Source organism: Cydia fagiglandana, chromosome 6, assembly GCF_963556715.1.
Source record: "Cydia fagiglandana chromosome 6, ilCydFagi1.1, whole genome shotgun sequence".
Classification (NCBI taxonomy): Eukaryota; Metazoa; Arthropoda; class Insecta; order Lepidoptera; family Tortricidae; genus Cydia; species Cydia fagiglandana.
In genome coordinates this window covers 8,514,078-8,541,011 of record NC_085937.1, presented here as the reverse complement: position 1 = coordinate 8,541,011, position 26,934 = coordinate 8,514,078, and the positions used below count along the sequence as shown (strand labels likewise).

Genomic DNA, 26,934 nt, shown 5'->3' with positions numbered 1-26,934 from the left:
ACTCGTTTAGGTAACGATCTTACTATGGATATCTAAATAGAAATAATGTTAGTTTTATTTTTCAAAACGTCCGGGTTGGATTCCCGAGCTGAGTACGCATTTTTTTAAACGTATGAATGCAGTTTTTCTTGTTGTTGAATGTATGATTGTAGTTTCTGATTTTCCCATACTGACCGTTGTAAATATATACGTTTTTTTGTATTACCACCATGAATCCATGAAAAAGTAAAATTCTGAAAGATAATTATCTATTAAACTGTGTATAAGGTATTACAAAAGTCGTTTCAATACTAAGATTAAATCATAAGCCCTCCACTACTGGAAAAATACACAATGAATGCAGGTAGTGCTGTGGTTTTATTCGTCATACAGTAATGGCACACAGGAAAAGGCATAACAAAAAACCCTGCACTGTTGCTACGCGGGTCTGCTGCCCGCTACACTTCGCTATAAATACTTCTGACCATAGACCGCATCCCGTAGATGCTACTCGTACTTACATTTTTAAACGTAGCTCGGTCTTAAACTTACTCGCTCTTAAACTTAGTTGGAGTAACGTTAGGATTGATTTTTTAGTTATGAATTGATCCTTATGTCTAGACCCCACTGTTTAACTGATAGCCTTAGGTCAAATCAACTATAGGAATTCTAGAGAACTACTACATCTCATGCTGCACCGTACAGTTGCATCTCGCACCATGCCTGGAACACTGTATTTGTTGAGATGGGTCCCGGTTTCAAACCCAATGGTACACTTAACATTTTTTTTCTTTTTTAATGGAATTTTGCCGCCAATAAACGAGCAGCATTGCCTGATGCAGTCATTAAATGGCCATTTAAATTATCTTTGAAATAAATACGAAATGAAAACATTGAAAAAAATTTTTACCGTATAAGAGGAATTGTATGAACCGTCGCCTGCGGTATTTTCGGAACGGTGATCCGTCTGGTCGTTTCCCTTCTACATCATAAAAAAAAGAGTTTATTTGCTCCATCTGATGAGTATGTGATCTGTACCACTGACTCATGCATTCCTAGTCGGTGACGTAGCGGCATTTGCAAGGGTTGAATGAAAGATAATGATGCACTTCGAATGTACGTTTTTGTCTCTGCTGAGTGACGTAAACCGAAGTGCACATGTGATTTCGTCATTTTCTAAGGAATTGTATTGTTGTTGTGATACACATCGAAACGTTTTGTTGTTTTTGTTTGACTTATAAATTAGGATTAGTAATCCGTGTTCTGAGTCACTAATCGTCGGCCTAACTAAGTCGCAAACCTCGTAACTCCTCCGGAGGAGTTACGGGGTTTGCGACTATAATTATTGTTGTCCAAGGTAGCAATTATTAATTTCCTTGAAATGGAGTTACGAGGTTTGCGATTTAGGCCGACGTAATGCATTTTATGATTGTATCATACATTAGTAAATAAACCAAAAATGTGTCAGACCGGACATGACATCTACGGAAATACACTGATAAAGGAAAATTTAACATAATTCCTCTGGTGTTGCGACGACTGCAATTTACGGTGTAGAGTTTGTGAAGTAAAGGCTTGTAGAGCTAGGGCGCGTTGAGTTAGAAGCTTGGCTCTACATGAGATCTGATTGACAGTGCTGCCGTATTCGAACTTCAAGATATGCACAAGAGACGACACGTACTAGATCCATTCTAGATACGTTATAGTTTAGATATCAACTAGTTCTCTTTTGCAGCGCAATTCGGGCAACCAATGTCACTTTTACGTTATTATTAAAAAGTAATAGTAAGATATCTATTGAATATGAATTGGATCTCTAAGTCATGTCCTGTGGAAATCGTTCAAGAGTATCTCCAGAATCGCGCAAATGTCAAATTTGACAGGTTAGATCTTAAACATATCGTTATCGTATCTTGGTGATGTCTAAAAGATATCTAATAGATGTCTAATACAAAATCCGAATGGGGTCCACGGTCTCGTCTTGGCAACAATTTACATGAAAATATTTTTGGTCAACTTGAATGAACTAGGGATTTCACTCAACACAATATTCGCGCTTTTTCAACCGTCCACTTATATTTACTAATAACTGGATTCCATGTGGATGAGATCCTAAAACCATCGTCCGGATTGAATTTGCAATGTTTTTTTATGTCAATGGCTTCCCGCATTTTTCTAGCGTAGAAACGGCGATCTGTGAAAATGGAAAGGATTTTAGGGTTATGCAGCTTAATAATAAAAATTTTATAGTTAAAAAAGTAATATTATAGACGTAAAATACTTGTGAGCAGTAGAGCACACATTAAAAATTATTTATGGTTTATCTAAAACAAACTCACATTAATGCATAGGCAACTTTTTGAACGATCTTTTTAAGATTGTACCAACAGGTATAATTATGTTATGTCAAGTTGTTACAATATAGACCTGATTACAACTTGTGTACAAGTATTAGTATCGCGCAAGCAGTCAATGTATCGTCTCTTTTAAACAATATTTCCCTATAAGATATTCATTAAATTCTGACAATGTTAATAACTTCACTTATAATAGAACTTACAGGAAAATGTAAACGAGATCGCCTATCTTCACTAGGTATTTTGTTTTATTTTGCTCGCCCGAGATCGGCCCCTCGGCATTCCATTTCGATATCCTGGACCTAAGGGCCTATTTGACTCAAGAATGCGACAGTAGTTGTTGAGGTAACCTAATAACTGACGGGGTCATAGCCAGACAGTCAAATTACATTACAGATGCAGTGCATAATTGTTTCCCATCGTATTTTCTCGGAAACGTTCGTATTTGTCATGCTAGTACAGTCATGTACGTTTTATACCGAGACTGACTGAAATAGCAAGACACGTTCGTAAGTTTCCGTGAAAATACGATGGAAAATAATTATGCACTACATCTGTACTCGATATGTTGCCTCAAGTTCATTATTACCAAGACTCATATAAACTGTACACTCAAATATTCGTACCGTATTCTAGCCTACACAATTCCAAGTAGGTACAAACTGATATTCAATGTCACTTACTATCGTTATCGTTATGCGTGACAATATTAAAACTACATAGTTACTACTGTGAAGCACTTATAATTTTGCCTATGGCCGGCTGTTCAAGAAAGTAGACGCATGGTCATCATGATACAGCCAAGTCACGTTTTAAATGTCGAATAGGGGCCCTGAGCGTCAGTCCGCGTGCAAGATGCATTCGTTCATCACAGAGGGCCTACCGCGAACCACGTTCGACGTGTTGCCTCTCTGCCGCACTTGTAAATTCGTGCTTAAGTGTGACAGGGAGGCAACACGTGAAACGTGGTTCGCGGTAGACCCTCAGACGCTGTACAACAGGTTCCGAGAATGTTCCCTCGGTTCGACGAATAACGTGTATTTTTTTTTATGCACCTGCTCTTATTTGGACCTCCATTTAACTGTGACCGTGTAGTAAATGCGGCCATCAATTACCGTGACAGTCCTTTTTTACTTCTACTCAGCTTGTTGGTTGTGATTAATGATAGCGCGGTATTAATAACTCGTTGCTAGTCGCGTAACCAAAACATTTATATCTTGATGCTCTTTAATATGTTTTACAGTGCATATGGTACTTTACCACCTCAGGGCGGGATTAAGGACAATACGTGCCTATGTCAAAAATTTAAAGGGTGTACTGTTAAACGTTGTACAATACACGTGCGAAAAGAAGGTAACCACTCGTTGCGAATTTCCTACGTTTGGTACTTGTATGGTAATGTACTATTACTGTGTTTAGTCTGTAATAGTATGTAAGTGCAAAGGCACATACCTGTATGTAGGTATACGAGTAATTATATGCCTTCTAACTTTAATACTCGAGTTTAAGAATTCGTCATTGTAGGGGAGAGCTGTCTATATGGTACCACCGCTTAAATCGAACCGGGAGCCAATTTTTGAAATTCGAGCGCTCGATTTCGTCACTTGAAAATCGGTGGAAAACAGTGAAATGCTAATTTTTAGGGTTCCGTACCCAAAGGGTAAAACGGGACCCTATTACTAAGACTTCGCTGTCCGTCCGTCCGTCCGTCCGTCCGTCTGTCACCAGGCTGTATCTCACGAACCGTGATAGCTAGACAGTTGAAATTTTCACAGATGATGTATTTCTGTTGCCGCTATAACAACAAATACTAAAAACAGAATAAAATAAAGATTTAAATGGGGCTCCCATACAACAAACGTGATTTTTGACCAAAGTTAAGCAACGTCGGGAGGGGTCAGTACTTGGATGGGTGACCGTTTTTTTTTTTGCTTTTTTGTTTTTTTTTTTGCATTGTGGTACGGAACCCTTCGTGCGCGAGTCCGACTCGCACTTGCCCGGTTTTTTATTGAAATACGAGCGATAAAAATTGGGAATTGAGTGGTATTGACCACTCGTTTTCAATTCTATTTGTAGAATTTAAATGCCGGGTACTGGAGATATTATTGAACGTAATACACGAAATCGAGCGGTCGAAATTCAAAAATCGGCCCCCAGGTCTTGATAAATACATGTTGTTAAAATACGCCGCATACAAAGGCGTATTTAGATATATACTAACATGTACCTACAATAAATTACATATTTACGATCAATATTATTTGTTTTTTTTTCCTAACCGACTTCATGCTCGACATCTTAAATAGTGACTTTATCACTAAAGCCAGAAGATTTAAATTATGACAGTTGTTACTGGTATTCGGATCAACTTCAATAGTTTAAATATACAGATATATGCATAAAATGATAATTATGTTCAAGGTTCTTTCTGTTATAGCTTCTATGTTGTTACATTGAAGCAATTATATAAGTATCATAATAGCTTATAAGCTATTATCATTATGATACTTATATAATTGCTTCAATTGGGATAGATAGATGATACACACAATTGTAATTACTAATTAATAATAACTAGCTACTACTCGTACTAGCTTATACTAGCTATCTACTAGGTATTAGACCAGTGTTGAGAGGGATGGGGGGCATAATGGAAGATAAAGAAGTGCAATAGAATTTTGCAATTGATTAATTTACCAAATTACCTACGTTTATAAGGGTGAGCTGGAAACGTAAAATTTTCTGTGTTATTTTATATTTAGTGTCCTTTATGTAATCGTGTAACAACATAACAATACGGCCTCAGTCTATCTCACCTTAATTATTTGTAATAGACGACACCTATATTTTTAAATGAGTACCTAAGTAATTATTTACGCAGGAGTGTCATTACTTTTTAGTGCATCGTAAAGAATCATATAAGTTTAAAAGTCCACTGGCTCCAACGCACATGCTGAGTGGTATCCTTTTTAGGGCCAACATGTCACATGTTGAACATCTTCAAATAAATTATTTCTATTTTAAATAGAAAAGTAACAATTATAAGCGCTCACTGTAAGCACTGGCAGCACAAGTTTCATTGGCTCCTACGCGCATTAAATAAGTATAGCTATAGTCATTTATATGGAGTGATCTGGCGATAATGAATACAGCGGGAGGCCACACTATCACTCGAAGACTTCGCCCGCTTTGACCTTGCTCCAGATCATTCGACCTTGTTCTCTCTGTCAAGCTAACGAGTTACAAATGCTTATCCGTGTTGATATATACATAGCATTGTTGTGCTTGTAGTTATTTTGGTCAACACTTTAAGAGGTCTATAGAATTGGCTATGTATCTTTCCAACCTCGTATGTGGATAGCTACACACCATTTTTGCTTAACAACTTCAAAGGATCTGGTCTGGAGAAAGACGACAATAAGGGGCATCTAGTTAGGCGTACTTGCTTCGTGGGGGAGAATGACAGTTTCATTGTAAAGTGTCATTCTATGGAACTTGGTAACTATGTAAATAAACCGCCACATTGAAATTGTCTCTGAATGATGAATTTACTAGTGACTTGTTTACATAGCAGGTTCCATAAAATGACACTATAGAAACATTAGTGCCACCTTTGTTGCCTATTCTGTAAACTTAGTGGACACCTCTAAAATTAAATACGTACCTAATTGCACACCTCTAAAGCAACTTAAAAGAATATTATATAAATACATCATCTAAGTATATTATAGACAGAAGTAAACAGTGTATTTGTAATAGCGAGAACTGATTGTGTTACTGTGTTTTGTGCGAAGTGCAATAATGGATGTCCCGGTGGTTTTGCTTTGTTAGTTTTCCTTTATCAGCACGTGGATAAATCGTGTCGGTGGGTTATACCTACTTGCATATAATGATGCAAGCCAATGGCAATATTGCTCGACTTCATTCAAAAGCTTTCTAACACTTTATATATTAAAATCGACTGTCTAGGTAAAGTGTAATTCTATGGAACTTGTTAACTATGTAAACAAAAGTCACTATGTAGTAAATTCATCATTCAGAGACAATTTCAATGTGGCGGTTTGTTTACATAGTTAGCAAGTTCCATAGAATGACACTTTAGTCTTGTTCGACTACAGTATTAGAAAATTTATTACTTATTTTAAGAAGTTTGACTTTTACCAAACCGTTTCGTTAACCCCTACATAGCATCGTAAGTCCCCGTGTACTTGTACAAGTACACATTACATTCGAGTTTTGAACTCTTAAATAAATAAAAGAAAGTTCCAAATTCAAAAGCGCATAAATTGACTTAGGTATTACGAGGTTAAAGTAGTTATGTTCTATTTAATTATTAATGTAGGTTGTAGTCTCGCTGCTCCTAAACCATAATGGCACTAATATGAATGTTACAGTTAGAAACTGCCACGAAAATTATTATGTTTAGTTACAATAAGTTAAAGTAACAACAGTCCGAAGTAAAGAAAGGGTCGCACGAAAATAATAAATCGCGAAATGTTATCCTTCACCGCACTTTAATCCATTAAAACTTTTACCTAAATAGGCTAGACATAGTCAGCGATCATAAAGTTTATCAACATTATTTCTAGCCTACTTAGATTATCAAAGACAAATCATAGCTCAATTCTCCAACTGAACATTCTAATACAGCTGAGACCTCAATTCCCCACTGCGTAACAACACGCAGACATATTCAATAAAAGTTATTAATTTAGGTTAGTACTATTGAATATATTTCCTCGTGAAAGTGTTTATTTACGACGGCGCTCCGTCTTTTCTCAGCTTTCCGTGAAAGATGCAGCTACAGCGCCGGGCACGGTGCAAGCGCCCCCACCCCCTGCGCGGGGCGTGAAAGCACTGCGGTCGTGCGCGGGCGCGCAAAGTGTGTCACGTACGCGGGTCGTCGACCGCCGGCCTAGACCTACATAGTGCAATTGGGCCACAATCAGCGACAGTATAGCGAGCGCGTTGACCCCACGCGGTGAAATGCCCATCTCTCTCCTTCGCACTCTTTCTCTCGACGTTCGCCAAGCGACAGCTTTCGCGCGCACGCTACTTCCTGCGACTGCTCTCGCGACTGCATGCGCTTGCGCTCTGACCCGCGCGCAAACAGTCTTTAATCTGCATCAAACTGAAATATATCACGCTATTTGTCGTTCATTCTGAAGCGTCACGCAGGTATCGTGTCTGATCATTGTGTACTCCATTTTCTCCCGCACATTCTGCTTGCATGTGACCATCCGAACTATTCAACGGAACTGACATATAAGAAACTGTCATTAAAATATCAAATAATACGAGAATGTCGCTCTCTTTTAATGGCTAGTTTAGTGACAAAGTCCGAGCTCGAGGAACATCTGCTAGTGATCAGCTATCCGTACCGCTGCGTGCGCGCGTCGTGCGTGCAATCTATTAGCTAGGCATGTGTGAACATTAGAATTTCACTTTCAGGTAAACAGGTATCTCTAATATGAAGCTAGCTGATTTGAAAATATAATTTTGAATCTTCCCTTTCCACTTGTTTGAGTTTAGATGCAACGTGATGAAACAATTTCATTTCTTAGTGTCAGTCACAAAAAAATATGAACTATCAGGTAGGTACATACATCAAAGAAAACTCATAACTCTTTAATTATTTCAGATTAAAAGTGATACGTGTGGCATTGATTCTACTTGGATAAAATTTACTTATCAAATAGGTTTTGGTTTTAAATGTACCTTAAGCTTTTGTTATCTTAATTTGCGTAAACATGTACGAATAATATTGAAAGAATGTAAAACAAATAAACAGTTTTTAAACGCAAGTTTTATGTTCAACCAAGCCACACGTTTCAGCAATAACTTCTCTTCATGACTTTACTTTTCATTCCGTTCGGGCAGGGGTGCATATGCTGTATGCACCTTCCATCTACTTACCGGTAGAAGCGCGACGTGCAACAAACAAACAAGAGCGAATCGAAAAGAAAGTAAAAATGAGTGCATCCGATATTATGAACTAGGCAAACACGTGGCGACGAGAAACGCGCGGCGCCGCGGCCTCTTCTAGGGAGAAAAAGTTAAAAGTGATCGCGAACGATCTGGAAAACTGCCGAGATTCAGAGTATTGTTTCTCGCTCCCGCGTCTCGGTGCACTTGCATTGCACATTTTTCCCCTACTTCTTCACTTTCTTCTTATGTACACTTTCTAGGCTTTATGGTGAAATGCCTGCGCTTTCTAACGTAACACTAGAGCAAGTTTTTCTTTGCGCCTCCCGTTTTCAATGAAATCGAGTTGATATCGTCATTGATGCTTAATCAGAGTTTTTATTTTAGAAACAGCGACGAAATTTCACAATGTTTTTGTCAGTTTCTGACATTCGCCTTTTCTTTTTTAATTACTACGAGTATTAAAATTGAATACCTAAATCATAGTTTCGTTGGGTGCTTCTTTTTAATAAGGTCGAATTTGTCCCATGCTTTTTTACATAACATAAACTACGCTTGATGTGTAGGTATAACAAAATATGAAATATGCCTGTAAATCTGCATAATAGCTAATAGCCTCTTTTCTCTTCGTCTGTTCTTAGCTTTGTAATGTTCTGATTTAGGTCACGGAGGTTGCTCTGGAAATCTGCATACTTAGACGGATGTCGGTGCTATTAGATATTGTAGGTTTCTCTATCGGAGAAACTTTCGGAGTGAGGGAAGTGTGTCACGGGCTCGGTGGTGGTCGTGCACCCACGGAAATGGGTCCGCGACAATAAACTATAAAGCATGTCTATGTGGGGCATCGGGGCCCAAGCTCGCGCGGTCGGAGCGCGCACTTCTATGCAAATAGGCAGGAACTTTCTCGCGGCGATGCAGCGAGCTATTGTTTCGATTTCTCCGCCTCTGCGATAGTTACGTTCCTTAAAATAGACGCCCTATTTCATCTCTCCGTGATGCAGTCCACAGGTATACTCTGTGGGTATTTATCATCTCGTTTATATACCTATCGATGTCAATTTATTTGTCAAACGTTAAAAGAACGATCATGTTATCCGAGCTAATCAAATTACATAGGTAAAATCCCTTAAGTTATTAGAGAACAAACCGCTTTAATTGAGATCAAATTTGAGTCGTATTTTAGTATTAAATTATCTGCATTTTTTATCTGTTTTAATGCAACAATCATCAAGGGTAAAATCAAAAGATTTAAAATTCTCAATATCAGTAGGTGCTATAAGCAAGTTGACCGCAACATACATTTCCCTATCTACCTATATGACAATCTCTACCACTGGATATGAAAACAATTTCTCTTTCAGAGAAAACTGGAAGAAAGTGTATACTCTTACTAAGGAAACTAGCGGTAGTGTTTTGCTGATAGTAGTAGGGTAGTAGTATAGTTAGATATAGAAATGTATTTTTTTTTTATTAAAGATAAAATGGATAATCTTTTTAGATCGCTCGCACACGTCTCTGTTTGGTACAAAAATGTGTTTATGTAGGTAAGTATGTTTTGTGACTTTTTGATAAAAGCGCATAAAAATAAACTAGCTGATTAAATCGGGACTAAATATAATTGTGGTTTGTTGACCACGCATCTGTATTACGTCGCAATCAAATCTTTAACGTGTTTGTTTAAAGTAAATATAATTTGTTTATTCATGACTAAAACTTACAATATTTCTAACTTTCTGACATTTGGTAGTAGGGTTCAACAAAATATGTAAGTATGTAGTTAATTAAATTCACTACCGATAAATAATAAATAAATTAATATCATGGGAAAATCTTACACAAATCGATCTCTTAGCCGTACAGTAAGCTCAATATGGCTTTTGTTGTAAATTCATAAATTCTTAAATACGTATAAAACATACATAACTTAGGCATGAATATCTGTATTGAACACATAAATAAATGCCTTGATCAGGATTTGAACCCGGGAACTCCTGCTTCGTAGGGAAGGTCACTACCGACTGGGCTAAGAGGCCGTTAATTATTAGAAAATTACTACTGAAACAGAAGCGGCACAAGTTAATAATCTTAATTTAATCGCTTACTTTACGCTGCTGCGAATTACATTGTAAGAACTTTAATGCTGGCCTTCAGCTCTTATATAGGTACAGGATTTAGGCAAGAAGTAGGCAATGATGATCATAGAGTTTTTATGTGATAATAAACTATATGGACTAGTCCCGTTACCTACTTTTAAGCTGGTACTGTTAGTACTAGACTTCTAAAATCATAAGAAAAACGCATTACTGATAGGATGGAGAACATCATAATTTTAAGTCAGGGTCACTAACAAACGCCATCGAAAAAATACGATTTCTAGAGTGCACAAAAAGCCGCCGGTTGTGAAACTCATTTAGTGTAGATCTGTCTAATGGCCATCTCGCGGGCCACGCGCATTTGGGGGCGCGCGATGGGGTTTACTTACCAACTAGATGTAGCATTACGTATACTAGGCAACTTTAAGCCCCTGGGACCTCTCCTGGGAGCGGTTGCATTCTTTATACGTAAAAAGAGGTATTTACGTATAAAGATGCAACCGCTTATTTAAAAAAACCGGGCAAGTGCGAGTCGGACTCGCGCACGAAGGGTTCCGTACCAAAAAGCAAAAAAAAGCAAAAAGAAGAACGGTCACCCATCCAAGTACTGACCACTCCCGACGTTGCTTAACTTTGGTCAAAAATCACGTTTGTTGTATGGGAGCCCCATTTAAATCTTTATTTTATTCTGTTTTTAGTATTTGTTGTTATAGCGGCAACAGAAATACATCATCTGTGAAAATTTCAACTGTCTAGCTATCACGGTTCGTGAGATACAGCCTGGTGACAGACAGACGGACGGACGGACAGCGAAGTCTTAGTAATAGGGTCCCGTTTTACCCTTTGGGTACGGAACCCTAAAAAGTGATATTAACCAGAATCAGGAGGCTTTGAGTTACGAAAAATAACTAGTTTTCTCACTCTGCCAATTTGTGGCGCTTTTTACATCGTACTTACACATGTAGGTACCTCATCCTGATTTGAAATAGGAATAACCCAAAGTTATACCATTTTTTTATCGCTAGTAAATTATGTACCTACAAGTACCTACAAACAAAAAAATAATTATAAAAATTAACTTGGTTGGATAAATCAGGCTTTATCCTACTATGTAAATAATTTACTATAGTAACTTTTATGTATTCAGAAAGATCAAAATTCCTAAAACAAAATAATTTATTAAGAGCTTCAGGAAGTTACGAGTATGTGTGGTGACTGCAAGTCTTATATATACCTAATTATGCAGGTAAATTATAAAATGTACCTATACGTTAAAAAATATTCCCGCCGATGAGTTTCATGTAGGTACAGGTAGGTAGGTAGGTACCTAAATGTAACTTCTCGGGTCAGAGAAGAAGTGTACAAACTGTGATAAGTTTTCTTTTCTTAGCATTTATGTGCCTAAACTTAATAATAAATGCATTTATCTTCTACAACGCTCCATAACCCGTTCAAGGCCCGTTCATATCGCCGAGCGAACATGCGCACCAACGAAATATGCACCATTTGCGCACCAATTTTCTGGCCTACTTCGTAGTGCCAGTCTTTACGAAGTAATATAATTAAGTATGTATTAAGCAGGCGTGGCTCACTCCGCGATTTCGTCGCTTTGCTACAGGTAGCTAAAAGTACATCCGTTCTACCCCAATTTTGGGGAAAGCCATAAGCCGCGCGTGGCGCTGTCGCCACCTAGCGGCCATATCTGTACTGATCATAACATTCGCCTTTTGTTAGAGAGTAAGTATTCTGTACCTAGTACTATTATTTATTCTGTGGTATAAGTCAATGTTCATAACCCGGCATCTGCTGGAGGTAGTCTAAACCGCGCGACCACGACCCGCGCAATATCGCCGCGCGGGCGCAGCGCGCGACTGCGCTAACCTACTTTGCGACCATTGATCTCTTTGTTTGTAAACATGGCGTCGACGGCGCCCTAATCGCTTGCCGAACTCGTATGCGCAACCAACTCTAAATAGCACTGCATCTTTGAACTTTTAAATCGCTGCTGTTTTCGGGCATTGCCTTAAGGACTTTATACGATATTAAGTGTTTTTGTTGTTTGTTTAATTTTTTAATCGGTCGACAGGTGTAGAAAATGAGTGAGGAGGGAGGAGACCTATCTCCGAAGACGAGTGTTTTAAAAGCTAATATGCCTATATATAAAAGATTGTTAAATAAAATTGTGTACTAGGTACTATTGTTGATATCTAATTTTAAAGTAGGTAGAGTTAGACCAAGAACAGTCTGCAACGATTTTAATAGCACACGCAGTGTAGGTCCTAAGTGTTATTTTAAACGTCACACTGCTATGAAATTATGACGTATAAATAACACTTAGAGTCTGTGCGGAAAGAGAAGAGTCGTGGGATTTGAGGGCGCGCCAGTGCTATTTTATGGTTTTTGCTATACTGACAACACTGGTCACGTGATTATAGTACGATACTAAAGGTCATGATACTTGAATCCCTTTTGTTCCGGTTTTTTACCACGGCTTACTAAACGGAGCCTGGTGGTGGTGTCGGCTCGTCAACTCAATCCTCTGATTTAGCGCAGGCACTACTTTTCTTTTTTAAAAACACTTTGATTTTATGTCTCAGATACTAAAAAGTGACTGCGATTGACAAAACTGCTAAAACTAGTTAAGAATCTGCCGAATACAACTGTAATTTTAGTACCAAACAAGATAGAATCTCATTTATGTACTGCCTAATCTGTGCAGTCCAACAGTTATTAAAACCGGGTAGATCGGGTAGAAATTGGGCAATAGAGCTGTAATTTTATCTGGGATATATTTCACCCATTGTAAACTTGACTTGTAATGTATGTGTACATTATTAATAATAAATATGAATATGAATAAAAATACTGCATAAGTAGGTAGGCCTTATTGGGATATGTCCGGTTCTCTCATCTCACGATATTTTACTTCGCCGAAAAGTCACTGCTAAATATGAAATATAATTTCGTAACTAACAGAATACAGATCAATTTCGTAAGCAGTAAAGAAATATTTTATTAGAAAATGTTTTATTCAGAACCTAGTAAACGAACTTACAAATAAAGAAATATTTTATTAGAAAAAGTTTATTCTTTGTAATCGAAGTCTGAATTAAAATATTCAATGTCATTTATGTTTGAGCTAGTGTCAAAACAACCAGAGACCCTCATAGGAACTATCTTCATCTAAACTGGATGTGCTTGAATCCGGCACGTAGATTACGAATTCTTGCATATCACCTACTTTTAGCGGTCTTTTATTCGAGATACCGTAGGTACTTTTACACAATCCTGAAAAAGAAATTACATATAAATATGCATAAAATGGCAAGTATCAAGACTATTTGTCAGTTATTTTAAAGATCATGAATGACCTGCATATTTATGAAAATTAATATATTTTTAATGAATATACTTACCGATTATATACCGGAGACAAGTTACTTAGGGGGGTAAATATTTAATATTAAATACAACATCAATACCCGCGAATAGCGGAAACACGTTCCGCGACTTTTTGTAAGTAGATAGTCGGCTTTTAGCCCTTTTCTTCCCGCTGAAAAAACCGAAGAATGTTAAATATAATTTTCCCTGTGGTTTTATGTACGGTTTTATCGTGTTTTGAAAATATTTTATACATAAAACTTGCGGTTTTTGTTAATAAAAATATACATTGACAGAAGTTTGTTTACTTTTTACAAGACAGGTGTCAAAGGTTTGATTGCCATATAAAATTTTAAATGTTAGTTCCCGTTTCTGCCACGACTCTTCTCTTTCCGCACAGACTCTACCTACACTGCTTAAATTTCATTACACAAACGGGTCCACCGCGATATAATTTCATTGTTTTTACCTTAAATTCCGACGTTTCAGCTGAGTTGCACCGCGAGAGTTTAAAGTGTTATATTACACTTGTTATGCTATCAAAATCATGCTATCAGACCTTGGTCTAACTCTAGTGATAAATAAGTATTCAATTAATTTTAAAGCAATTTTACCTACTCAAATAACTTACAAATTGAATACGGTCGACAGACTTTACTATGTGTTTTTGGAATTAGCATATAAATTATTTACTATTCGATTATTCTCATTTCTCAGACAATGGCTAAAGCCTTTTTGACAGCTTAGTTCCTAACACATTGTGACACGACCGCGATACTAAGAAAGTGACCGTATGTCCTCTTCAACTTTCTATAACTGAATGCATTTCGAATAGCTAACGAACCAATGACCTTCACCAATACATGCAAGATTAACGTAAATGGTCGCCATGTATGTTGCCATAAAAATACCACTCCAGTATTTTTGTGAAGGACCTAGGTGATTGTATACGAGATCAAATACAAGTAAACACTGTGATCGCCTGTTATTAGCATATTAACCACAATTTAAAATGAATATACATAAAGTAAGACGATTCTTATATGTAGTAATAACTAATTCACTGAAAATATTTTATGTGTACAAAAGTTTTAAACTAAGTGCATGAGCATTTTATTTCACTTACCGTAGCCTACCAGTAATGTTCGTAGCACACAGAGTGGCTGCTACGCCATGCATAGGCTACGCTATATTGTAAGCTCAATTTCACCCAGAGACTATCAGGCCAATTCGAATTTTAGTTATTCGATCTGTTCCCGATATGATACCGATTTGTCAGTGTCGAAACGTTTTTGGTTGAAGATAATTCACTTTTTATAGAAACTAGGTGTCCAATTCAGACTTTAAAAATCTCATCTTAATCTGGTTTTCATCTCGCCCGCTTTAAGCGAAGGCATGCATCGTGCGTTGAGCCTTCTTCGATAAGCGCCAGTATTTGACCTGTTAGGTATCGTTATCCAAAAAAATCTAATCTATTTAGGCGAAATGATGAAGTGGAGTGTTCTTTTTCGTATGGCAATACTTTAGACGGTCGAGCTTCTAGTGATCCGTAAGTTCGCACATCAAAACAGCATTGTTAAGTGTGAGACAGACTTCGCATTTCCAAGTACCAACAGCCGTATTCGAACAATAAAATACGTCAAATACTAGATATTGAAACGATATGGATTAGATATGACAGTGTCAAACAAGTGTCAAAAGTGACGTATTTGTTTGAAGAAACGTCAATTTTGACACTTGTTTGACACTGACATATCTAATCCATATCTTTTCTAGATCTATTAACTGACGTATCTTAAAGTTGGAATCGGGTATAGGGCCGCAAATAACCAGACTACTCGGACAATAGACCTCATCGGAAACATGGCTGACTCCGTTTTATACATGCCTCGGCTTCTCTTAGAATTTGCATTTTCATACGTTTGGTATGCAATTATAATAATTGTTTTGAGTCCTCATCCTCAAAGATGATATGACAGAATCTTTCATTTTTGATCTGCGCCATGTAGTATTTGGAGTTTAGTGAAATGCAGGTTTGGAGGAACACTTGTTTTATTTTAATATTAGGTTTTATTTTACAGCAAGTACTTATCGTTAGAGAAGCTACCGGCAAAGAGGGTGTGGTCACCCATTAGACATTAAACATACCTTTTTTTAAGATGCGTTCGGAAACGCTCTACACTGATAACAAATAGTTTCGGATACTGTTACCACAGATATTACGTATCTATTGGTACATTGACTTTTACTTTTGAAACTAAAGGGCTTTAAATTTGAGGGTGATATTTAAATAATAAATATTGAACATTGGTACACAAATTTACTAAGGGCCGGTACAGACGGACTTCAACCCGACTGCAACTTGTATGGGAACTGCACGCCGACGTTGCAGTTGGCGTGCAGTTCCCATACAAATTTCAGCCGGGCTGCAGTCCGTCTGTATCGGCCGTAAATCCTACAAAAGCGATATGAAGAAAGCTTATGTTGTGTGTTGCAACGATATATACCTACCTCTATAAGACATACCTAAATACTTAAATGCATAGAAAACATCCATGACTCATAAACAAAATATCTGCTCACAAGATTCGAATCCAGGAGCCTCGGCTTCATAGGCATGGTCACTACCGATGAGGCAAGGCCAGTCGTCGAATATATTTCTTACAATACAATTTTTTTACATGTAGGTATTATGTAGCTGCAGAATGTTCCACTCATCCTAATTTTACCAACGTAACCATAACATACAAACAATGGTGTAATATTGACCAAAAGTGGAGTCTTGCAAAATATTGACAAGTATATCTCCGCCCAAATATTACAGCTCATTGTTTTACTATCGTGGTACTTCGTGCATAAACAAACAGTGCACAAGATCTGACCTCAATACTCGAATATTTATTCTCATGACGACGCCACCTTTAAGTAAGTACCTACCTATTACCTACGTCTTGTCCAGTAGGTTAAACTAGTATATATTAAATGCTATAGGTACTCATGTGGATTTATAGACACTAGATAAAATAAATAGTAACATTATCTGGTTGGTATTGACGGAGACGTGTAAAGGTTAAGCCGAGGCGCGACCGTCAAGCGGTCTCTGCCCTTACGCTTTGTTACGTAAAGAAAACGTGTCTATTAGAGCTAAATTCGTTGTAAATCCCTTCACATTGTCAAGGGTCATTGAACCGGTACCGCTTTGCTATTCCCCCGAAGAATGCAAGGACACCGATGGGCCTCTGGTGGCGGCGCGGCGGCGAGCCGGTGCGCGGCGCGAGCGCCTCGGAGCGCGCGCGGGCGCCGACGGTCGCGAGGCGGTTGCGCGACTGTTTGCCTCCCAGCATCCAGTCCACACACATTTCGAAATAAGCTTTTAGGCACTGCGGCTATACTCAAATGTCGAATTTCATGTATGCAAAATTTAATTTTCAAACATGGCAACAAGAATTGAATAGGTAAATGTTCCATTATGAAACTATCACGAGAAATAAGTACTTCAAGAACATAAAAATGTATAAACTAGTGCCTACGCCATTTCTCGGGATTAGTTGCCAAGCGGACCCCAGGCTCACATGAGCCGTGGCAGAATGCCGGGATAACGCGAGGAGGATGGTGATGAACATAAAAATGTATACCAACATTATAAAAATGTGCCTAACAAAAATGTTATTGCTACTTTCCAAGTATCACATTCTTTGTTAACGAATCCATCGTTACGTTACGTTATAATTATAAATGTTATAATTGTTATTTAGAACTTTTTTTTAATCAATAAAAGTTCAGAATATTTAGATTGTGGAATTGTACAAAAATTTGTACTCCCGAGATTAAACTGTCGAGACGGTAAAGATCTGACTAAAAAATTTGTACTCCCGAGATTAAACTGTCGAGACGGTAAAGATCTGACTAAAAAATTTGTACTCCCGAGATTAAACTGTCGAGACGGTAAAGATCTGACTAAAAAATTTGTACTCCCGAGATTAAACTGTCGAGACGGTAAAGATCTGACTAAAAAATTTTAAAGTAAAAATAAAATAACGAGTATAACAACACAATGTCATGTCGTTTCTTCGATTTATTTCATAAGCATAATTAGATTCTTGTAATTTGAGCTCGGTGTTAAGGATGGGGCAAATGACGTTTAGTGTATCCAAATGAAAATGAATTTGAATTTTGAATCTATAAGTATTACACCTATAACTAGTATAACTACATTAAACGTGCATGAAAACTATGAAATATTACAAATCTGTAGGAATTAACAATGTCGTGTATATAATTGAGTGATAAATCTAATCAACTTTTATTAAAAAGTAAACACTAACGACATCTGTATGAAGTCTAATAATAACTCAATCGTTAAGTCGCATTGGAGAGTTAATTATTCCTGGAATCTTCTCGACTATTGTGCAACAGCTGCTGTGGGGCAGCTAAGGCTTTAGCCTCGAATACATTGACCCAACGCTACAACTGGTCGACCACCTTTTTCGCGCTAACTAAAAATAAAAGAGGAACGACGTTTGCAGCGACGGGATACAGGCATTCTAGACTCTACGAGTACTTGTAGGAGCAAAAGATCAAAAAGAAGCCAACCCGTTCAGTGCCCGTGTGGACGACCGGACGCGGCGGCCGGCGACTTTTGTCCGCGATGTGCGATTGAAAGTAAAAGATAATAGTTATGCTTCGATTGAGATCGGACTCATTGACAAGCGCGCCTCATTAGTGATACTATTGAATTGATTGACATTGAATGTTGCCTCGTTCCTCAATAGAGATATTGAATGTAATCAACTGGACTCTTATTGACAATGAGTCTAAGGCATTCCACGTAGGTGCTTGATCTCATTAAAATATAAATAAAATATTATTCACACAAACAGGACACCTTTTACTTAATGAAATAGTTTTTTAGTAAAGAATAAATACTACTACCTAGTTAAAAATGAAATTTTACAAATACATGTCGCAAGGAAAGCAACAAACTGGATCGAGTTCGTAGAGTAAAATCCTCTTTAGTAGAACATTGCCTGGGAATGCTTGATAAGGCAAGTCATTGTCCGCAGCAGACGAGCTGACTTAGTATTTCCCTGAGTTCAGCTTTAATATTGTGTACAATATACCTATGTATTTATAATATCTATATATCTAGCTTTTTGGGCTGTTACTGCACACTTGTCTTTAAACGCTGGCTTCAATTAAAATGTACAATTAGATAGAGTGAAAAGTTTGCTGTATATATTTAATGAATAAATAAATAAGAAATAATGACAATTACTAGCTCAGTACACAACGTGAATCGTATTTGACTAGACTATATGCAGAGACTACCCTAAAGTATGGGCCAAATAATCTACTGAAGGGATGGTAGGAGTTGACCGGGTGGTGATAGCCCATTACAATGTCACTACCAGCAAGGTTGTGGTAGATTAGACACTGGTGAAAAAAAAATCGGATTTTAACACGATTATACAAAAAAATTCAAGCACGCGGGTATTTTTTATAATCTTTGACTAAATGACTACGAATTCATATAAAGGTTTATCATGATCAGAGCAAATTTCCGTCAGTCGTACCATTTTGGAACTATGCAAGCAAAAAACTGAAAAAGTGCAAAAAAAATCCAGAACTCCTGGAAAGGAACAAACGCGGATTACACTAATTTAGAACCAAATAAAGGTATTAAGACGATTTCCACCTTGCTGGGAATTCATTCCTGGAAAAAAATCTAATTTGATTGGCCTATAGGGGAAAAGCACGATATTGAATTCTTTATATGGGCAACCTAGCTACCAAACATGTCCCTCATATTGACATTTTACTTGGGAATATCAAACCCGCGTTCAGCATTTAGGTGCTTTTAAATAAATCTAATCGATCACCGTCACATTAATATAATGCAAAGGTCAGTTCGATTCGTTCGGTGCCAGTAAAACGTCCTTTTAAGTATTACGCAGCGCTGGTAGCGGGCGTCCACCTCGGGCAACCTTGCGCTGTGTCAGTAACACTGCAACTGGTAGCGCAGGCGCGGGATAACTGTACGGTGGTTGAATGAGAATCAGCGTAGCTGATGGTTCCCTGTTGACACAATGTTACTGATAAAAATATGAAAACCTGAAAAACTTTTGATTAAAATCGAGAAAAGAAATAAATTAATCAATAATCTATAAAGTAGTCCCTTTTTTGTTATATTTGAAAAGTTTAAAATATAGGTACACCTATGTAATTTACTTCTATGATATATACTGATATACACAAAAATAGCGTAATATTATGAGTAATAGTTTCTAGATTTTAATTATATGTAACATATATTATTAATGTCTAGTACCGTAGTATGTAAGACTAAACTAAAAACTTGGACAATTCAAAATGCTAAGAACTACTTCATCACCCACGTAGCTTGAACTTTGAACGCTACATGAGCAAAACGTGACACTTTGTGTGCCACAGATTATGTAGGTAGATATGAAGGGAGCTTATGTTCTGTCCAAAATACTCCTTGACATTATTTTTGTTACGGTATTTTTTCCTAGAAATAATGTTTACTTAAGATATATTATGTAAAGAATATAAAGATACTAATAACATTCGGGCCAGATAGGACACTACTTACTACCTATTCACATGGAATATTATGCAGCAAACTTTTAAGATTATTGCTACCTTCAGCGAAGCCTTTTTTATTGACGTCCGGGATTCATTGTGACATTTGTGCCTACATGTGAAACTGCCACAACAAAATGTCAACGCAAATGAAACACGTTTGCAAAGTTTTGCGTTTGTACACCAAAAAGCTCGATACCAGAGCGCCGCCCCAACTCATCCTCTCGCCGCCAACTATGTGGCTACCACCAGTTTGGCACTGATATAAACGCTATCGAGAACGTAACTTACTTTCTATAGATCGCACTTATGTGCGAGTACGAGCGAGATGAATAGAAATAAAATTATGTAGACGTTAGCGTACATGTCAGTTTTTACACTGTCAGTGACTCATGGTAAGGGTACTAGTCGTCAACCATTATATAGTAGTTATTGTAGTATTATTCAATGTACATTTAAAAAGCTAAGCCTTTCAATTTACAACAAGGAATTAATACCGCTTGATTTATTATTGACATATTGCACAATAAATATATATTATGAGAGGTAGGTACATGTATAAAAACCTTAAATAGTATATTACTATATTTATGTATTTAAATTAACTATCCATTTAAAATAAATTCGTGCCCGCACGCGGTAATCGACAATGTAGGTATATGTCAGCGTTTGTCCGTCTCAATTAAAATGAAAATAAAATGATGAAGTACATACATAATCAGTGCTCGGCAGGGGTGAGCCATTTTGACGTCACTTATGTCAAGTGTAGATATTAATATAGATACACCTTAGAAAGAAATATTAAAATAAAACTTTATACTACTACTAATAACTAATTATAATTGAACTAAAATGACAGTGCCTTAGGGGCTATTCATAAATTACGTCATTTAAAATTAGGGGGGGTGGGGTCTGGACATCGGATGACGGTAGCATGAAATAGGAGGAAATAGGGTCATTTGAAGCGTGATTTTTGGATGATTATAGGGGGGGGGGGATCAAAAATCGTCGAAAATCGATGACGTAATTTATGGACAGCCCCTTATGTACAAATAAACTTTAATAGTAGCATATGGATGGATACACATATTATTTGAAGAGGTTTTTACTAAAAAAGCTTGCTATAAAATGCATTTGTTTTAATGGCGACATAAAGATCGTAGCGGAAAGGCAGCCTGCAGCCTAAATAAAATAATTTCTTTAGTTATTAAATTACACCACATAGACCATCGAATGACAAGGCATGTCCATGTTGTGCAAACTCTGAAAACAACTCACCCCCGCCGAGCTCTGATAATAATACATACGGGTAGGTACCTAAACATGATCAAAACGGACAGGGATAAATCGCCATTATATCTTTTTTTAGGGTTCCGTACCCAAAGGGTAAAACGGGACCCTATTACTAAGACTTCGCTGTCCGTCCGTCCGTCTGTCACCAGGCTGTATCTCACGAACCGTGATAGATAGACAGTTGAAATTTTCACAGATGATGTATTTCTGTTGCCGCTATAACAACAAATACTAAAAACAGAATAAAATGAAGATTTAAATGGGGCTCCTATACAATAACGTGATTTTTGACCGAAGTTAAGCAACGTCGGGCGGGGTCAGTACTTGGATGGGTGACCGTTTTTTTAGGGTTCCGTACCCAAAGGGTAAAACGGGACCCTATTACTAAGACTTCGCTGTCCGTCCGTCCGTCCGTCCGTCCGTCTGTCTGTCACCAGGCTGTATCTCACGAACCGTGATAGCTATACAGTTGAAATTTTCACAGATGATGTATTTCTGTTGCCGCTATAACAACAAATACTAAAAACAGAATAAAATAAAGATTTAAGTGGGGCTCCCATACAGCAAACGTGATTTTTGACCAAAGTTAAGCAACGTCGGGCGTGGTCAGTACTCGGATGGGTGACCGTTTTCTTTTTGCATTTTTTCCTTTTTTTTTTTTGCTTTATGGTACGGAACCCTTCGTGCGCGAGTCCGACTCGAACTTGCCCGGGTTTTTTTTTGCCTTTTTTTGCATTATGGTACGGAACCCTTCGTGCGCGAGTCCGACTCGCACTTGCCCGGTTTTTTTATTTAGGGGCCTTTACATAAAAGAGTAAATTGATTAAATAATGTAAGTAATGAATTTGTTTTCAAGCAATGTCATATTTTAAATAAGTTAACACCACATGGTTATCCTGAAGGGGTTATTTTGCTCCGGGCATACCCAGCTCGCAAGAGCGAGCAAGGCTCAATAATGCAATTTATTCCCAAATCGGGAAATAGACTACAAAAATAACCGCTGTCCCTCAAGATCTTTTAATCTACAAGATGATGGTGCACACCGCTTTTCGCTTTGCAGTCGATTTAGGGAAAATACGAAGAGTTAAACATAAGTAGTGCCATAAAAGATGAAGCTAAAGACTAGAGATGCCACGAATATTCGGCAACTATTCGGTATTCGGCCTATTCGGCCACTTTGCCGAATATTCGGTATTCGGCCGAATATTGCCTACTATTCGGCCGAATACCGAATATCTGTTACACCTACCTAAAAAGAAAAAAATCACAAAAAAAATTACCAAAAACTAGGTATATTTAATATCTAAAATGTATTCTTGGAAAGTGGTTTAATGAGAAGGCAAGTTTTTGAGCATTTGTTGATTCCAAAATATTTCATTTTTGATCATGGGTCTGATTTGATTGACTATGACTATATTCATTAATTCTGTTCAACATAAACATATATCTTAGCAAACGTTGTGCTTTGTTGGCGAACAGTTTTCATAATAATTGTGACTCAAAATGTTCGCATGACTGTTATGCCGAATATTCGGTCGCCGAATATTCGGTATTCGGCCGAGAGAGGGGGCCGAATATTCGGTATTCGGTATTCGGCCAAATTCACTATTCGGGGCATCTCTACTAAAGACCGTGCAATGTGGGAGAGTAATTCAGAAAATGGACCTTCGGGCACAGAATAAATAGTATTAGGTACAAAAGGCTTGGGTTGGATCCGGGTATGTCCTTAAACTACGTCCAAGACCACCGGTGGACGGGCAGCAGCGTCCCTCAAATTCGATGTACTCGACTGCGATCGCCAACCCGCCTGCCAAGCGTGGCGATTATGGCATTCACCCCCCATAAGGGGGAGGCCTATGTTCAGCAGTGGAGGTCTTATGGGTGAGATGATGATGATGATTAGGTACAAAAGACTCACTCTCTAACAAAACGCGTCTGTTACGAATAGGACAGATATGGCCGCTAGGTGGCGACAGCGCCACGCGCGGTTTATGGCTAGCCACCAAAATTGGTGTGGGATGGATGTACTTGTAGCTACCTGTTGCAAAGCGACGAAATCACGGAGTGAGCCACGCTTGCTTCGGGTCCATAATAGGCATAGCTGAGCTAGACTCTAAGACGAGTGAAAGAAAGAGCAGTGTTAACTACAAATATGTACTGTACTTACTAGTCTTCTTTTGATAACAAATTAATTCTACAAATATACTCAGGCTATACAGTAAAATGAAAGGAACATCAAAACTTATAAGATACATTGTACAAAAATCTTGGGCACTTGCGACAAGCAGGCGAGGTCGGGTAGTCGCGGACGCAGGCAGCGCGAAGTGTGAAGGCCGGTCAGCGGCCGAGCCTTATCGGACCAATCGTAACGAGATCCTAATGCCGATTAATGTGTAGCTGCGCCTGACCACGTGTCGCCTGATCGCCTCCGATACAATAAAGATATATTATTCAGTGCCTTAACTCATCTTAATCTTTAGGTTCAGTCAGAAGATAGTCCGAAAAACATATTTCTGAGCTTTAGCCTGGTCATTTTACGGTTAGCTAGTGTAGTGTGCGCTACGTACGTTACACACACCTTCACGCGTACGTTACAGTAAGTATTACAGGCGAATTGAAAATTATTTACGTTTAGTGATTTGGAGACGGATTATAGTGGATGGACCCTGTAACACGGGCAAATAATTAAAAAGTTATAGTACTCATCAAACTTAGTTTAGGTAAACAAATTGCAGAAGTGGCGGACATCTCCTGTACTCTTTAATATAATATACATATAGCGAAGATCACCTTCATCAGGCGCACTGTCTTGAAGTTTTTTCTCGCGAGACTTTCGGTTCTAGGTATAGAAAATGTTTCTCTCTGTTAATTTCTCGGACTCATTAGCTTAACAGTTTATTCTGCAAATATTCTCATTCATTACAGTTACAAGTGTGTTATAAAAATGAGTGCAAATCCAAGGTCCACCTTTACAAAAGGCTGATCAAATAGGTGTGTGGACCATTTTAATGAAAATAATCTTTAAAAAACTTCTCTTCGACCTTGCAATCTTGCCTACAGAATATAATACACTTGCATTATATTTTGTGTAAATAAAAGGGCCAATTTGACCTTCATGGACAGTTAAGGTACTGCTTGTATTAATTTCTTATTAGTGCCGCTTGGTCACCACCAATCACATCACTAGATGCATTTTACCCACATGAACTTAATTGAATAAACGCACACCCACACAAATCGATATCACCAACGAATGTGCTCTCATCGAATCATTGCGAGGCAAAAATGTTTCATGTAATTATAGGCTTCATAGGCGTATAGTTTGATACGACATTATTCGCCCATAGACCCGATATCAGCCGCAGCAGTATAATCTTTACAATGTCAATTAACCGAGTGATCGCTGACTTTATGACGCGATTAACTTAACTGAGATAATATGTCTGTAAATAGGTCTTTCAGAGCAGATCACCGGACAATAGTAATACATACAATCTCATCACCATCACTCGCCTCGCCTGCCCTTGTCCAATTTACTCAGGGTCGATGCAGCGTGTCTTCTCCTTCCATACATCTCTGTCGCCCGCCATCTCTTAATTCACATTCTTTATTTTCATAGATCCTGGCTTTTCATTTCCTCTTACATGCCTTCAAATTCATTCCTAATAGGTACTTTTCTCGTTGCATGACTTTAGTTTAGTTCATCCCTCCGCATCACATGTAGCAGAAGGTGCTGGGGGTGGGATACGGCGTTGAGTGAACAAGAGATTTCCTTTGGCGGATTGGTCCTTAGGACCCAAGGATGGATTTAAGAAGTGGAGCCACCGAGATTTTTGATGTAAAATTTTAGGGGGGGGGGGCTCTCTCAATTTGATCTTGATATTTATGTCATTTAAGCTACTAGGCCAAGTTTGGTATCGTTTACGTATAAATCGGGGATGCCGAATTCATTTATGATATCATAATGACACCATTCTGAAGTAAAAACACATAAAATACGAAAAAAATACTTTTTTTTTAATTCCTCTTCAAGTCTTCACGCCTAAACCGCTAAACCAATTTAGTAAAAATTTGGTACAGAGATAGTTTGAGTCCCAGGGAATAACATAGCATACTTTTAATCTCAAAAATCATCCCCTAAGAGTGAGAAAATGGAGGTGGAAAATTGTATGGGGATCCAATAACCGCTGAACCGATTTAGATAAAATTTGGTATAGAGATATTTTGAGTCCCGGGGAAGAATACTTTTTATTAAAAAAAATCTCTCAAAAGTGAAAAGGAAGGTGTAAGATTTTATGGGAAATCAATAACGGATTAACGGCTAAACCGATTTAGATGAAATCTATGTCTACATCTTTGATTTAGTTGGAAATGATACTACACTTGACATAGAACCTATACTTTAAAAAATATTAACCTCAGACGTCACCGACACCTGCATCAAAAATCTGGGTGGCTCCACTTCTTAAATACATTTTAGGAACACAAAGATTGATTCTACCAAAGGAAATCTCTTATTCGCCGTGTTGTCAAACTTTTATGGCTTGAGCACACTCCATGCTAGGCAAAGCAAAGGTTAACTGAGGACAAATCCCTTATTTTTTCTGCGTTGGGTTAAACTTTTGGCCTTCATCTTGTATTCTCGTCACGCCATACACGAATAATTATAAATAATAGAATAATCTTTATTCTATTCTTTATAAATAATTATATTATTTATAAATAATAGAATAAGGATAAGGAGCATAAAAGTAAATATTTGGAAATATGGGGTCATCCATTAATTACATCACACGTTTAGGGGGAGGGAGGGGGTCAAGAAAATGTGACATATTGTGACATGGGGGAGGGGGGAGATACAAACTTTGTGACGTCACTTTAACTTTATCAGTAACCGAAAATTTATTTAAATTATTTTATTCGCTGTACATTTAAATAACAAGTTTTTAAAACGATAATCGTTTTTATTCGTTTAATTTTCTTTCCTAAGCAGTTTTAGGTTATAAATTTACTAATATTTATATCGTCAAAAATATTTAGGTACTTATTTAATTCGATTTAGCGATTTCGTAGAAAAAATGTGACGTCACACTAGGGGGGGAGGGGTTTGCCAAATGTGACCAAGTGTGACAAGGAGGGGGGAGGGGTCAAAAAACCTAGAAATTCGTGTGACGTAATTAATGGATGACCCCTATGTATAAAGTATTTCATTATTAACACATCGTTATTTTCGATTTTAATTTCGTTGCAGGTACTAGGTATTAAATAAAAAAAAATATTAGGATATTTTTATCTCAACGACA

General features: G+C 37.6%; 1 long non-coding RNA gene across 1 annotated transcript in view; it reads left to right on the top strand.

The window, feature by feature from the left end:
- LOC134665109 (uncharacterized) overlaps positions 1–26,934 on the top strand; it is a 347,418-nt gene that overhangs the window by 209,592 nt on the left and 110,892 nt on the right. The gene's annotated exons all lie outside the window — the stretch shown is intronic.